Source organism: Mus musculus, chromosome 1, assembly GCF_000001635.26.
Source record: "Mus musculus strain C57BL/6J chromosome 1, GRCm38.p6 C57BL/6J".
Lineage (NCBI taxonomy): Eukaryota > Metazoa > Chordata > Mammalia > Rodentia > Muridae > Mus > Mus musculus.
In genome coordinates, this window is record NC_000067.6 from 169,907,570 (window position 1) to 169,924,931 (window position 17,362).

A 17,362-nucleotide genomic window follows, 5' to 3' on the forward strand; every position below is an offset into this window, starting at 1 on the left:
CCATCAACTGATAGTCAGATGAGACAGGCGTGTGCTTTCCTCTGACATGGCGCATAACACTGGGACAAGAGCAATGGCAGCACCTGACCCTTTGCACCTCACAGTCCCAGTCCTGGTGGGACTTAAAAGGAATTCTGTATGCAAAAGATGGGTGCATATTATAAAAGGGAGTTGGGGGGGGGCAAGAAAGGGAAGACACTCATTTCATCAAGCCATTTACTGTTTCTCAATACAAGTTATTCATTACATGTATTGATTATAGCTATAACCCACAGTTATTTAACATTGGTATACATTTCCTTAAGTCAGAATCTGGCATCTACTAGAAGACTCTATACTTTTAATTTTCCCATTCCTATTTATCTTATTAATTTTTTTATCTCCATTTTCTCCTGCTAACTAAGAGTAGAGAACTTGCTTCCACCTTTGGCTAAAAAGCTAGTGGTGGTCACGTGACTTCTCTGCTCAAAATAAATCGTGATTACTTTTGTGATCTTCCTAGGCAGTGACAGACATCACTTCTAATGATAGTTTGAATAGGAATGATAGGAATGGCCCCCACAGGTTCTTAGGGAATGGTGTAATTTGAGAGGAATTAGGAGGTGTCACCTTGTTAGAATAGATGTAGCCTTGTTGGTGGAAGTATGTCACAGAGAGTGAGCTTTGGGGTTTCAAAAGCTCAAGCCAGGCCCAGAGTCTCTCTCTTCCTGCTGCCTGGAGATCTGGATGCAGAACTCTCTGTTACTCCTCTCTTCCTGATGCTTTTGGATTCGAATGTTGAACTCTCAGGTACCATGTCTGCCTGCAAGCTGCCCTGCTTCCTGCCATGAGAATAAAAGAATAAACCTCTGAACCTGTAAGCCAGACCCAATTAAGGGCTTTCTTTGGTAAGAGTTGCTATAGTCATGGTGTCTCATCACAGCAATAAAATGCTGACTAAGGCTCTCCTTTTGATAAAAGGGCTCAACTGTTCTTTCTTTTAAAAAAAAACAAAAGATTTATTATATGTAAATACACTGTAGCTTTCTTCAGACACTCCAGAAGAGGGAGTCATATCTCATTACAGATGGTTATGAGCCCCATGTAGTTGTTGGGATTTGAACTCAGGAAGAGCAGTCAGTGCTCTTAACTGCTAAGCCATTTCTCCAGCCCTCAACTGTTCTTCCAATTGCCTAGGTGCCATGTGAACTCACTGTGGTCCCTGGGTTCTGAGGGGATTACAAAGAACTAACTCAAAAGAGTAAGCACTCTATGCTACAGGGTTTTTTTTTTCTGTGAAATAAAATTAGTAACAGCACCTTACTACTCCATTACATTCTGACAATTATAGAAGATGATCCACTAATGTGCTTCCAAGAGTCTGTCACATCCGCACAGTAATTATGGAGAACATCTGATTGCTTTTGCTCCAAAGACAGCATTTTAAAAGGAGGAAGACAGGAAACTGAATAGCACCAATGGTTCATGGGCCTCTTGGCTAACCTGTAGCATGTGCTGACAGCAGGCAGGTCACACTTGAAACCGGCAAGCATCCTCCAGGAAGTAACTTGTACAATCACCGTCTCCACAACACACGGTCATAATCAGGGTCCGCGCCATATCTCAAACCATTGCCATGCCCAATCCCTCTTAGATGACCCTCATCTGCCTCCCCTCCTCTTGGTAGAAACTGGGTCTCCCTGCTCCCTAGACCTCTTCTCCTTCCCCTGCCCAGCAGCTCCAATCACAGATGTGAAAGTGCAGCTGCTGACGGAAGGGTGGAACTTGGCTTCTCTCCCAAGATAAACAATTAGGCAAGCATTAACTTCTCTTAATGGGCAGAGCAACATTGAGCAGATGGAATCCCAGACTCGGGTCACTCTGCAGAGAGCCCAAGCTGTGATGGGGTTGCCATCTTCAAATACGATCTCCAAATTGAAACTTAATTGGCCACTAACGGAATCTATCTAATTAAAAATACTTGTAATTAAGCATGAAGAAAAAAAGAAGCCTGATTTTGGTCCTGGAAGAAGAACAACAATGGGCATAGTCATTAAGCCCACACTTTTAAATAAATAAATAAATAAATAAATAAATAAATAAATAAATAAATAAATAAATATTTTATTTTTATAAATACACTGTAGCTGTCCTCAGACACGCCAGAAGAGCACATGAGATCCCATTAAGATGGTTACGAGCCACCACGTGGTTGTTAGGAATTGAACTCAGGACCTATGGGAGAATAGTCAGTGCTCTCAACCTCTGAGCCATCTCTCCAGTCCCCGTTAAGCCCCCACTTAAGAATATATTCAATGCTACACTGTGTGTAGTCATGCAGTATGTATGCCCATCACATGCAGAAGCCAACTACAGTGCCCCACCCAAATCCTCAGGCTTTTCCTTCTCAATCCAGAAACTTCAGTGAGAAAACTAACTCCGTAGTATCGTGTCTCCTGAGCTCCAGAGAATACACACACACACACACACACACACACACACACACACACGAGAGGGTGAGGCTTGAGGTAATAGATTCAGCAGTCAGCAGCAGACCCAAGGTTTTATAATTACCCTGCTTCACCATTGCCCAGATATTTGGAGGAATGAAATAAGGTTGGCTAATAAAAGCACATTGGGACCATAAGGTTCAGATGAGTAAGCCTAACTATTTCCTCTTGTATGTAGCAAAAGCACCATAAATCCAAACATCACATAACTCCTGTCCTTAATATGAGCCTGAAACACAAGCTCACTTGTTACATAGAGCAGTAGACTGGTTACCAATGCAAGCCTTGGGGCCAGAATACATGAACCATAGCTTGACCGTGCTGTTTATAAACCATGTGATCTTTGAGCAAATTGCCACTCGATAGGTCAATATTTCCACCTGTGAAATGGAGCGAATACTAGTCCTATAGGTTTGGATTAACGAATAAAATGCTTTTGAACTGGGCCTAATGTATACATAATAAGTATTCATGGTAGCTGCTACTGTTCATTTGATTGACAAGTCTTTCTCCAGAACCTCCTTTGTCTGAGAAGTTCTCAATTCTGTGTGCTTTGTGGCACTTATAATCAAGTCATCCATAGATATCCTCTCAATGCAAACATGGAGTCAGCATGCTGATGTCATCCAGGGGGTGGGGTCTCCAGTCCGCAAAATCCTTAAGAGTTTGCCTTTGTGAGTTTGGCAGGAGAGTGAACCAAGTGCTGGGTAGTTGAAAGCCTGTCTCACATAGGACCTTGTCCCCCGTCCTTTGCCACTTCTGAGATTCACAGAGTCTTAGCTTTCTTCATGTCGTCTGCATCCTCAGACCAAGGACTTCATCTGCCTGGAACGACTGGGCCTGCCTGGTCCTGATACACTTGAGAAGAAAGTGGTGCTGGCCTGTGTCCAAGCTGGGGCAGAACAGCAGCCAGACAGCCACACACGGGCTGGCAGGACCAAAGAGACGTGATGGCTGACTGTGAGAGGTGGCTTGTGGGAGACAAGAAGTGGCTCTGGTCATGTCCCTACACAGAGGCTGTGATCCTTTAGTGTCCTTGCTCCCCAGTGTAGGGAGCACAGGACCATGAGAGGAGCGATCGGTCTTCCTAATCGACCTTTGGTTAGGACCCATGTTTTCACTGTATACTGAGTTAACGCGTTAGGCACTGAGCTCTGACACTTTCGCAGGACCGTTGCTCTCAGCAACATAAATTACTTCTACAACTTTGTTCCTACCACAGAGGTATAGTCAGCTATGACAATCTCAGTATGCCTGGGTCTTCCTGTCTATCTACAACAGCCTCAGAATGGAAACGCGGGAATCTGACATCACAGGCAGTCTATTTGGCTTTCGAGTGTTAAAACTCTGAAAAAGGATGACAGGATCCCAGCAAGTCAGGGTCCAGTTGTGATTCTTTTTTTAATTGGATATTTTCTTTATTTACATTTCAAATGATATCCCCTTTCCCAGTGCTCCCTCAACCCTGGAAATCCCATCCCTATCCCCCCTCCCCCTGCTTCTATGAAGGTGTTCCCCACCCACCCACCCACTCCCGCCTCCCCGCCCTGGCATTCCCCTACACTGGGGCATCGAGCAATAGCAAATAGATCTGAGAGCCACAGACAATCTTCTTTCTTCTACATCTGGAACCCATTAGCGAATATGCTGCTTGTGGCGGCATTGATAAAGGGAATGCCAAGAAAATCAGGCTAAGATTCTTACTAATTCAATCAACTGCATGAGCCTTGGAAAACTCTGGAGCAATAGAATCATTTTCTAAACAGAATGTAAACATAATTAAGGCCAACCTTCAGGTCGTTTCTCTGGCCTTAATGTCTAGTGAGCAACTTCAGTACCATGGTCATATTCTGGAAAACAAATAAGACTCAAGCTATTATCTCATTGAATTCCCAGTGTTCCTTAAATGTGTTGTTGACTGGAAGATATCTCTACCTAAAGATGTCCGTGAACCATCAGCCATCCTAACCGGGTAGGGCAGATGAAGAGCTTTCTAAGAAACCACATTCTTTCCCAAACACAGCAAGATTCAACTGGACCATCTCATTCATTTTCTACCACTGTCTTCTGGAAGCCAAGTCTTATAATTAATTCTTCTTCTTTTTTATTTTTATTTTTTTCTGTACTAAAAGCTTAAGAATCCTTTTTGTTGTTGGGTGGGTGGATTATAATTTGTTTGGTTTTGCATGTTTTATTTGATTGTTTTGTTTTGGTACTTTGGCCGTCATCGTTCTTTCTCTAAATTTCTCTAAAGCTCCCCACCCCACTATGAACCCTTTCCCCAAACAGGGATCTCTTCCACCACTTTAAAAGAATTTTTGTTTCTGAAATTTATTTTACATACAGGGAGGAATGAACATGGTGATCCTGAGGTGCCTCCCAAGGCAAGGCTCGGCACGCGTGGGTTTCCTTTCATGTTGCCTTGTTCAGTGTGGAGCCAGACACAGATGGAGTTCAACAGTTCCAGCTGAAGTGATGATGTGTCAGCCCCTACGATAGCGGGAGGTCAGGTCAACCATCCCTCTAGCAGAACTAGACCTCATTCGTGAATTTGGTCACAAAACCCTCAGGCATCTCATGGGGAAAGCCTAGTGTGTCCCTTTGCTTACTCATCAAGAGCATTCTGTGGCCTCTGGTATCAGTAAGTCCAGCAGACCCATCCTTCTTAGCTGGAGGAGGACAAGAATATGCAGACATGCCTGTCAAAACTAACTCCCAGGGAACAGGGAATAGAGGACTCAGCCATCCCCGTTATGGCTTTCTTTTCTAGTCTATCTCCCTGAAAGAGAGGCAATGATAATGTTAAACAAAACATTGACACTGACAGCCCTGCCCCACCTCGACACCCCCACCCTATCACACACACACACACACACACACACACACACACACACACACACACACTGAGCTGTTGGCCTGGCCATGCTACCATTTGCTTGGCTTGACTTCTTCTCTGACCCATCAGAGACCATGCACAGACTGACCCGCACTAATCCCAGGCTGGTTGATACTTATCATTGCACTTTGATTATAGAGAAGACAGCATTCATCTGATCTCGTCTGTTTGAGAGTAGTACTGAAACAGAAGCTAGAAAGAGCAAGGTCCAAATAAAGTGGAGTCCTCCCCACCCCACATACACCAGGCACCGAGTGGTTTGCTGGGAAATCACTTTTGGATCCTGACGGGTATCTGTCTTAAGCAGACTCTCGAACAGAGAAAATATCTGACCAAAAGCCCACCCACAAAAGACATGGTTTTTAATGACAGGGACATGAGTCTTAGAAAAACAAAAGCCTGTTTTTTTGTTTTGTTTTGTTCTTTTCTCTCAGCACAAATGCACCCGTATCGTCTAAGGAGAAATAGAAGACAGGAAGCCACAAACACCAGCCTAGGCTGCCACTGCTTGGTGGCTCTCTAGTCTCCAGGGGAAAGTGCCCTACAAGCCAGGAAACTCAGTTCTTAAATTCTGGAATGCACTGCTCCTTTAAGGGGCATGCATATTTGTGACTGCCCCCAAAGACTCAACACAGGCAAGTATAACCCATCAATTTTTGTGCAAAAGAGATTCAACACTAAGAAAGCCAGAGGATATGCTGCAAAATCAGGCCAGAGAGACTTTACATTATTCTGATAACCAAAATGTTTTCCCAGCATGGGGGCATTTTGCTATGCAGACTGGTTTCACAGACCTCAGAGCATGGCCCCACATTAAAGACGTATCATACAGACGCTGGCTAGAAATATATACGTACATTCTGGGCCCACTTCGAGGCATTCTCTTCTAATTAGTACCAGACATAATCTGGGAATTGAGAATTATAAAACACATCCCAGGCAATTAAATTTTTTTTAATTTTTTTCCTGGGGAATATCGGGACAATTTGAGGGGAAGATGTTGCTCTTCTTCTACCATGGGAGTCCCAGGGAGCAAATTTAAGTCTTTGTGCTCCATGCGTGGCAGGTGCCTCTACGAGAAACGGCATCCCAGTGGCTGGCCCAAGTTTTGTTTTGTTTTTATGAAAAAGGGTCCCAGGCTGGCCTCCAACTCACTATGTAGCCAGGCTGACACTGAAGTCCTCATCCTCCTGTCTGTTCCCTCTGGATGTCGGGGTGGCAAGCATGCACCGCCATGCCTGGTTCCCTCTGGATGCCAGGGTGGCAAGCATGCACCACCATGCCTGGCTCTCCTCTGAGACGTTAACCACCCAGCTCAGTTATTAATTGAGTCCCACACAAGTCTCCAGCCACTCTCTGCGTCTGCCATTTGCAGCCATTTCGGTGTTTAGTCTCTCGCCTTTCCAAAGAGCTGACAAGATTTCGATGGAGAGGTTGCCGCTACAGCAACATCTGGGTGCTGAGGCTTGGGTTAAACAGCAGTTCTTGCTGAGTCTACGGGAAATGCAGGCTCAGAACTAACAGATAATTTACCATGTATCAGCTACCTATTATTTAAAAATAAAAATGTCTTCATTGAAAACTGGAAAGGTGGCTTGGTAGTTAAGATTCCAGCTCTAGCCAGGCGGTGGTGTCACCACCACACTTGGGAGGCAGAGGCAGGCAGATTTCTGAGTTCGAGGCCAGCCTGGTCTACAGAGTGAGTTCCAGGACAGCCAGGGCTATACAGGGAAACCCTGTCTTGAAAAAAACAAAAAAAAAAACAAAAAACAAAAAACAAACAAACAAAAAGGACTCCAGCTCTTTCTGCGAAAGGTGGCTTGGTGGTTAAGAGCCCTTTCTGCCCTTCAAGATGACCTGGGGTTCAGTTCCCAGAACCCACATCAGGTAGCTCCTAAAAGCCTGTAATTCCAGCCCCAGGGGATCCAACATCCTCTGGCCACCACAAGCACCTGCACACAGGTGAACACACAGACGACGCATGGAGATACATCTAGTAAATAAAAATGCGAAAATAGCCTTATTGAACCACATAAACAAATAGTAGTGAATGCTACTAATTTTTAACCATTTTTTTAAAAAATGACAACTGGAATAAAATGTGAAAGTATTTGATGTGACCCAATCAATTTCCCACTAGCATTCAATACTTCTACCTCATTCTGTCTTGTGTTTTCGAGAGCCAAGCTTTCATGGCAATTTAACGTAAACTTCTAGGTGGCTCCATCTCAGAATAATCCCGGCTATACACAGTGCCTTGTTTGCACCCGGGACAATCCTACCTATGGTTTAGAGTCTCGCCGTTCAGGAAAGGGCATACTATTATTCTTTCAATGCAGCAACAGAACGGAAAGTTCTGAGCGATGCCAGGCCTGAGGATGGGGTGAGGGCAAAGGACTGAGGCAGGTACACAGGTCTATGCAACGGAGAGGCATGGCAGGAGTAAGTAGAGGAATAGCCTTGGGTTTACTGTGCAGATGGGATGCTGAGCGGGAGCAGAGAAAAGCAGAAGGGAAACAGGGCTGGAGAGGTGGCTCAGCAGTTAAGAGCACTGACTGCTCTGCCAGAGGTCTTGAGTTCGAGTCCCAGCAACCACACGGTGGCTCACAACCATCTGTAATGGGATCTGATGCCCTCTTCTGGTGTGTCTGAAGAGAGCAATTGTGTACTCGTATACATAAAATAAAAATTTTTTAAGTCTCAAAATCCCAGGAAACAGTGCCCCAACTATCAGAAACAAGAACCAGGGGTCTCAGCATCCTCCAAGGAAGAGCCCATTGGAATGCATAGATAGATGTACAGACGCATAGACAGATGTACAGACACACAGAGCAATGAGCTTGGGAACTTAGCACTGAGCCAACTCTGAGAGCAACAGAGCCAACTGTCAATCCTTGTCTGCCATGAAACGTCTCTCAAGTTCACTCTGTTCTAAGCCAGACTTGGCTCATGCTAGGATAAGGAAGGACACAGAGAATCAAGCTGCAGAGGCCAAGCTGCCCTAGGCGTAGGAGATAGAGTGTTGTAAACTGCCATTGCCGGTCTGTAGAATAAGCACGGGTTCAAACCTCTTCCTGGTTCCAATAGCTTATAAGTCTCTACTGCTGACCCAGTATGTGCTACAGCCTGATTTCATGTTCTCAGAAGAGAATCTAGCATAGTAGCTGAGGGTAAAATGGGACACACACACATAGATATGTGTTCATATATATGTGTGTGTGTGTGTGTGTGTGTGTGTTCTTATATATATATATATATGTTCGTGTGTGATATGTGTGGTGTGTGTGTGTAGAGAAAGAGAGAGTGAAAGAGATAGAGCGGGAGAGAAGAAGACAGACAGACAGACTGAGGCTTGATTTACACATGTGAGAGGACAGGATGCTGCCTATCTCTAAATTCTGTATGTGACCTGAAGGTTTCATAAATGTTTGCAAGATCATCATACAAATGGGAAGTAACCCTGATCTTTTGAACTATTGGGAGGGACAAAAGGGCAAGGCTGCAACCACAGGCATCAGAGGACAATCTCACAGACTCCGAGGACAATCTCACGCAGTGAGGATCAAAGTGGAGACCGCGTGGATTTTCCATGAGGAAGGCCTGTGTTCTGCTATCACAGGAAGAGAAGCAGAGGAAGCCTCGTGTCTGGTTTGAGCTTTGGTCTCTGTGCGTTTGGGATCTGGGGGGGGGGGCGGGGGGGTTGTGAGCAGTGGGACTGAGCACCAGGAGAGAAGAATCCCAGATGCTGTAAACAGCCCCTTAAGTCCCTTCCATCATCACGTCCCCCAAAGGGACATCTCCAGCACTCCAGCCAGCTACGTGCTTCTCCGCATTCTCAGCCAGATGTAAGCTGGCCAAGGAGTGGCCATCTGGACTCATAGAGCCCATTAGAGCCATAACAGGCAGCCTAGTCTGGTTATAAACACCAGCGTCTCTCAAGCCAGCTGTCTCACGCTCGGTAATGACACACTTGGGAGGCATCTGGTTTGGGACAGGAGACATCTCTCCCATGGGCTTCAGGAGCCTGGGGGTATCTGGCCCAGGCAGGCAGCACAAGGCTTCTGGAAGAAGGCTAGCAGGCTCTTTCATTCCCTACCTCGTGCTTTCATCTTTGTGTGCCTACCTGTAAGGAGTGCATGCCTGCACGTACACGGTTTGGGAATTATTTTCTCAGGAACACTGGAGACAAAGGGGCTTTCATTAAAACAGGGATATGTGAGAGATTTGAGAACATCTGGGTCTGTCAAGTATAAAGCCATTTGGACTAGGAAGGGTCACATATGTAGGTAGCCCAGGCCTTAGACATTCTTATGTCCTATTCTTATAGGAGGAGGCTGTCTGGGGGCACTTGTCTACGAGCAAACACACCTGTGTCCTCCCCTTCTGTAGATGGTCAAAGGGAGGCAGGAAACAGGCGGGAGGCCACTCATGAACGGAAATCCCACCTCTCTGTTCACATGAAGCCCAGAATGACAGCTGTTCCTCAACAACTATGCAGTTCCTTCTCTTGCTTCTGCCGCAGCTCTGCCTGTGACTCCTAATTAAAAGGAGCACGCTGTTTCTCAGTTAGTCATTAGACGTCTGTCCCCCTTCCCTTATCTTTAAGCTGCCAGGGGAATGAGATTGCAGGCAGGTGACTCTTGCCACCTCCAAGACAAAGCAGCTATTATGGAGCAGGTCTTTGAAAATGAAGTGAATCACATTGATTGGAAAGCCCCAGCCAGTGATAACGTCCATTTAATGGGTGGTAACTGCGTTGGGCATGTTGCTAACAGCTTTGCTTGGATTGTAAAGTGGGTTCTTTACATTTAAACACACACACACACACACATTCGCTGTCTCATAAGTCTGCCTCTAAGACTCACAAAGGACAATTGCTAAGCTGAACTAGATGTTGCTGAAGTCTTAAGTAAAGAAAGTGAGCTAAGTGGAGAAGTGGGGGGCGAGAATGACTCGTCCTGTGCAGAGCTTGAAAGGTGGAAGAGACAGCTGTCCCCAGGGAGGCCAGAAGCACAGAAGACGGGACTGCTGGGCACCTAGGCCTTTGGGGAGGTGGGCTTACATCCAAGTAGAGAACATGCCCCTCAGACGTCTAAGCCCTGAGGTGTTCCTTACAGTGAGAAGCTGGATTACCACAATCAAGTGAAGTGGGGTACAGGTTGCTGGGTGAACCCAACTCCAAACTGCAAAACCTGACAGAGCTTCAGTCCACAGCCAAGGGAACATGCATAGAGCGCCACCTAGAGGGAGTCAGGGGACCATACCCAAGCAAGCTGTGCTGAGACAGAAGGCAGGCCACATTCTCCCAACTACTGCAGTGGGGGCTGTCCCTGACTCTGTTGCCTGCCTGTGGGTCTGCTTTCCACTAACTGAGCCTCAGTGAGAGAGGGTGCGCCTAGTCCTGCATCGACATTTGCTGGGGGTAGTGGGGTACCCAGGGAGAGCTCCCCCTTCCCCCAGGAGAAGGAGGGGGGGGAGTAGGGGCAGGAGCCGGAAGAGGGAGGAACTGGGAGGAGAGGCCTGGCATTGGAATGTAAAGTGAAGTAACTAATTAATTTTAAAAAGAACATTCAAAGAAGCAATATTTCCTGTAACGAGTAAAGCTTTCTGGAAACAATAAAGTTTTATTAGAAAGAAAGAAAAGAGAGGAGGAAGGAAGGAAGGAAGGAAGGAAGGAAGGAAGGAAGGAAGGAAGGAAGGAAGGAAGGAAGGAAGGAAGGAAGGAAGAAAAAAGAAAAAGAAAGTCTGCAGTGAGGTAGGTAAATGCTACAACAGCAGTTCTGCAGGAAGTTTTATTGTTTTTCATTCTTTTGGGTTTTTGGGGAGTTTTGGGGGTTTGGTTTTTTTTTTTTTTGGTATTTGGGTATGTTTTAAAGGTCTTATTTTTATTTTAGGAGCTTCACTCAAAATGACCTCTCCTAGAAATATAATTTATTTAATCAATACCAAAAAAAAAAACAAAAAAAACCTTTATTTAATTTTCTATTCTGACAAAAGACAATCGATTCTCAGCACCTAATTCTGTGTTTTGCCTAGTGTGATTGCACAGGCAATTCTAGCAGTTGGGACGTTAAAGAAGGAATATTACAAGTTGTAAAACAGCCTGGGTTACAAGTCCCTGTCTCAAAAGTCAATCGACAGCACTGAAAAGGAAGGGAATTTAAATGCTTCCAAACTTCTGACACGGAAAAATGAAGCTTCCAGGTAAGAGGTCTGAAAGCATGAAAGCCCAACTCTGCGAAACAGTATGTGCCTTCAGACGAAATAAATCACCAATGTAAAGGGAACTGGAAAGGGCCACTTCGTTAGGCCAGAGAGGGGCTCTTGTTCTGTTCCAACCCTTCCCTTCCGAAGGCTCTGGGGCAGGACTTTATAAATGATTAGTTTCAGGTCTCACTTTCAACGCAGCTAAGCAGGGTACATGGTTTTAGTGCGCCACCCAGTGCCAGAGCCAGAAACTACAACAAACTTTCACAAGGCGGGAATTAAAGGAATCCGACTGAATATCCAGCCTTGGTTAGTTACTTCTGTAGCCCGTGCACCTAAATTCCAATACAAGTTCAAAGTTCAGCAGTTCTGAACTGAATGGTTTCAAACTCTGTCGAAAAGCAAACAGTATCCGGGGGCGGGGTCTGAGCAGCTTTCTTATGGCAAACTCAACCTAATACAAGCGGCCAAAAGGGTCTGGCTTTAAAAAGTAGAAGCACTTCATTCCCTAAGGATAGTTCTCTTTACAATTGTGCCACCCTCTCTTGGACCCCACACTTCAAAGAAGAGCATACCGTAATAGACAACTCGGATGCCTCAGGCAGACGCTGAAGCTCCGTTTCGGCCGTAAGGATAGAGAAAGGAAGTCGTGGCTTTAAGCTCGGGGATACTGGAACAGTAATTGTGATGGGGTAGACTAGTATGGAGAGAGCAACAGCCGGCATTTTTTACTTCAATGCATGTTTCCTATTATTTCCTCTTAATTCACCTTCAATGACCGTGGAGTCTAATGGAATTCTTCCTTAAACTGTTTGCGATTCTATGTGTAAATCAATATCCTTGGACTTGTTGCTATAAAGTCCATTTTATTTCTTGGCTTTAATTACCAGTGGCACCATCACTGACTAAGATGCTACTGCTAATTCCAGAATAAACACCAGTGAGGGTCAAGATATTTATTTTTAAGTATCATTTTGTTAACATGAGACCTGTTTTGACCACATTCCTTATTCATAGACTATCTTCTTGTTCACAGAATTCCTGTTCACATACTATCTCCTTCGTTCCACTTGCTGTGTGCCTGTTTGAGTGCCACTTTTTGGTTTCTTTTGTTTTGTTTTTCCAGATAGGGCTTCTCTGTGTAGCATTGTAGAACTAGCTCTGTAGACCGGGTTAGGCTGGAACTCACAGAGATCCACCTGCCTCTTCCTCCCAAGTGCTGGGATTAAAGGTGTGTAGCCTGTGGCAGCCACCACAGCCCCCACCACCAGTGCCTGATCTTCTGCACTATCTCACCAGCGCAGTGCCATGCTCAAGGTCTATATGTGGCATCAACCCAGCAAGGATGGTAGTTGTGTATGAAAGAGGTTTCTTGATTGTAGCAAAGACAGTTCCTCAGTGGATGTTCAAGAGAGGGATTGGAATCCTTCCTTGGCTCTGGGACTTGGGCATGAACAGTTAGGGGCTTAGTGGTTAAGAGAGAAGTAGTGAGAGATCACTTCCAGAAGACCCAGGTTCAGTCCCCAGCCCCTACATCAGGCAGTTCACAACCACCTTGGAATACCAGCTCCAGGGAATCCAACACCCTCTGGCCACCACAGGCACCTACACACATGCACACATATCCACATGCAGACACACATACATACTAACAATTTAAAATAATAATATTTAATCTTGTTTTAAAGAGTGAACAGTTATGAAAAGAAGTGATCAATCTTGACAAAGCACTCGGGTTTTCCAAGCAACAATGTCTTCCTGAATCCAGATTTCAGCCTCTTGGCTTAGCCCCTTCATACTGTGTTCCACAGACCTTCACAGACATGGCAGCTTACAAACAATAAAATGTTATTTCTCACCTCGCTGGAGGGTGAGATCAAAGTATGGGCAGCTTTGGTGCCAGATGGGTGTGGACCCTTCTCCCTTGACAGAGGGATGAGGAAGCTCTCTGGATCTGCTATAGTAGAGCTCTAATACCACTAGCAAACATTCTGCCCTAATGACTGTAAAATGAGCACTGCCTTGCCGGCATCATTCCTACCTGATGTGGTCATGTGACTAACTGCTTCCTGCTCCCATCACCTTAACTTCCTTAGCTCCATGGGCTGAACTGCAAACTACGCCAAAGTAAAGCCCTTTCTCCCTAAAGTTGCTTTTGCTGGACTACTTTTTTACAACAACAGAAAAGTGAGACGAGGTTGTTTAGAAATAGGGTCTTTGTGAGTGTGAACTAATCAAGATGACTGCACAAGGCAGTGGCTAATCCAACATGCCTGGAGATTTTACAAAATAAGAAGAGACAGAAAAACAGACACAGGAGGGAGAAGCCTGTGAAGAGTTCCAAGTAGAACTTAGAATTGTGCTCCCACAAGCCAGCCTCTAACCCAGAGGTTCTCAAACTTCCAAATGCTGCAACCCTTCATACAATTCTTCATGTTGTCATGTCCCTATACCAACAATAAAATTATTTTGTTGCTACTTCATAACTGTAAATTTTGCTACTATGCAAACTATCTGATACCCTCTTTTGGGGGTTCGGGACCCACAGGTTGAGACAGGTGCTCTAGAGCTATCATAAACTGCAAAAGACTGGTGTAATTCTCTTGACAGCCTGCAGGTGGAGTAGCTGCTACTGCGCCTGGGTTTCAGTCTGTCGCCTCCTCCACTACCAAAAAAAAAATCATTTTCACTGTTTCAAACCAGCCAGTTAGGGTAACTTGATATGGCAGCCACAGAAAGTTCACACTGTTTCTGCTCAGCGTGTAGAACACGGGGGAAAGGTGGCTGCTTAGCGTTGTAGATGAAGTGGGTATTACAGGACTGTGTCACTAAGGAGATGACATGTTATCTAAAGTTACTCATTAAATCCACGAAGAGATTAGGAGTTTGTTGGTTTAATAAATGTGTGTACTTTGTCTCCAATAAGGGTGGCCCCTGCTGTTATCTGATCACTCTGTGACTGCAGGTTGAAAATTGTTACCAGAAACGGAGGCTTGCCTGGTGCCTTTCCTGGCATAGCGGTCTCCAAGAAAGAAACAAGGTATCTTGACCTCTAGAGCACCCTGGGAGAACGCAGCTGGTTCGCCTAACTCAGCAAGGTTCCTGAGCATTAAGGCCACCAGGAGAAAACCTGGGCTTTGAATCCAGAATGAGAAAATTGGGAGCATGTGAAATTTGGGAAATGAACCAACCTGCAGTCAATGTGAGCTAACTCACGATGAATCTATGAAAATCTGAGCAACTATGGTTTCCTGAGTTTGAAATACTTATTGGTACTCAGCCTTATTTTGAAAGCACGCTTATCTTTCCAGTTTCATTTACAAAAGCACTAGAGGGTGTTTGTTTGTTTGTTTGTTTGTTTGTTTTGTTTTGTTTTATATTTAATAGGAAATTCAAAGGCATTTTTAATTCAAAGGCATATTTAAGTTGCTTTTTTTTCAAATATTTCATTCAGCAAACATTTATTGAACACTTATCATGAATGAGGCACTCTGCTCCATGAAGAAAAATAAATAAACCCCTTCCTTAAAAGAGTTGGCAACAACAGTAAACAAGTGGATGAATAGTTGAAAGTACTGGATTCTTGGTTTTCAATGTGTTCTGTGCTTCAGATGTATAAATTGAAGCATAGAGAAAAGACTATGGGAAAATGAGGCCACCAGTCTGTCCCCTAGAGATGCTACCTTCCTCTAACAGGAACCAAAAGCCAACATAGCCAGAGGATAGTCCGAAAATGGAAATAAGCTAGCCTGTGTCATAGCCAAGAATGTTAGGGTCCACATGGTCTTTGGAAAATACAAATATTTCAGGGGGAAAATAAGGCAGCGATCATCTCCTAAAAATGTGTCATTTTCTTTCTCCCCCCCCCACCCCCCAGACTGGTACCCAAAAGCCAAATGAGGCTACTTTGTAAATTTCTTTACAAGAATATGTATGTGAATGCACATCTGTTTCATTTCAAATATAATCTTTGAACATAGCTTACTCTGACCATTTGTATAGCCACCTTATATGTTAGTACTGCCACGTGATTTGTGTCAGGCAGTGGCGATGCATGCATTTAATCCCAGCACTTGGGAGACAGAAGAAAGTAGATTTTTTAGTTCGAGGCCAGCCTGGTCTACAGAGTGAGTTCCAGGACAGCAGGGCTATACAGAGAAACCTTGTCTCAAAAAACAAAAAAACAAAAAAACAAAAAAAAAAAAATAGAATGTTTGTGGTAAGCAGCACTTATATAACTATAATCTATTACATATTAAAGTGATGAGCAGACAGCAAATCTTAGTAATCATGTATATATATATATATATATATATATATATATATATATATATTCATCTATGTGGCAGAATAGTCTGGTTGTTTCCTAACACAAACCCCATTCCCTAAAGTAATGAAATTTCAAATCTTTAAATACATCATTGTCAAAAAAAAAAAAAAAAAAAAAACATACATTGCTCAGACTCCCTTGCAGCTAGATGCGACCAAATTACTATAAACTGTACACAAATATCTTGGGAAGCTTCTAATAACCTTTTTTTAAAAAAGGTGTGTGTGTGTGTGTGTGTGTGTGTGTGTGTGTGTGTGTCTGTGTGTGTGTGTGTTGTGTATAACCTTCAAATGTCCCATATCCTCACTAATTTTCAAAGTCCCAACTGACTTTGTCATTACTGCTATAATAAACTTCCATTATGATTCTGGAAGTACATTTTTTTTCTTACAGTTATTTCAAGTTTTACTTTCTGTACTTAGAGGTAGCAATATTAGAATACCTCAGTAGCCATCATTTATCTGAAAAAAATTTTTAAAAAAACCCTCACATAATCTTACTACTTACGTTTGCGTTTACATTGTAACCATTTGTTTCATGCACTGTTGCCTCCTGTTTTTAACTCAAACTGGCAGCTGTTACTTGTTCAGCAAAACAATTACTCATTTGCATGAATAACCACAGATTTATTTGAACTTAAATTTCCATCCTATCTTGTATACTGTTTTCCCTGTCTCTCTACCCCATTTCATTGCTTTGTGGGTGTGTTTTGATTCTCTTTTCCCAATACTTTTTTCTTGAATTTAATCTTGTTAGCTGTCACCCAAGAAATTATAGTATGAATCACAATTTATAAAAGTAAAATGTTAATGAACATCCTTAGGTTTCTCTTGGAAAGTAAAATTAAAAGCTGGAAAATATTCCTGATCTACTTTTTAAAACATCTGTGCTTCATTGCCATGTATTGGGTATTTTGTTTTCTCAAGTCCCAACTTTATTACTCCAGTCTTCATTTGCACACATCAACATATATGCAGCTCTGCACACTCACCATCCCTCTACACACCAGTCTTATACCCAGAAACTTTTCTCTGCCTCAGACACATTTGTAAGCATAGGTATTTCTCAACCTACTTTAATAAGCATTCCACCTTCCTCTAGCCCTCTATCCACCAGAGTTAGTGGGAAAGAAAGGTCATTAGGATATGGGGGAAGTAGACCTGTTTAGAAATAATTCTTTGGGACAATTCCAATCTTTGTTGTTCTCAGTCCAGTTCACTTGGCAGACACCACACACAAATCAGCAAGGACACTTCAATCCAGAAGAAACCTCGAGGCTTGCCAACCAGCCTGATGCCATGAGAAGCCTCGGGAACCCATGAAAAGTTCTTTGGCAAGTTTCTCTCTATGACATCACCACAAGCAAAACTCAACAATGGAATGTAAGGCAAACCAGTGTGTGTGTGTGTGTGTGTGTGTGTGTGTGTGTAGGTCAGAGGA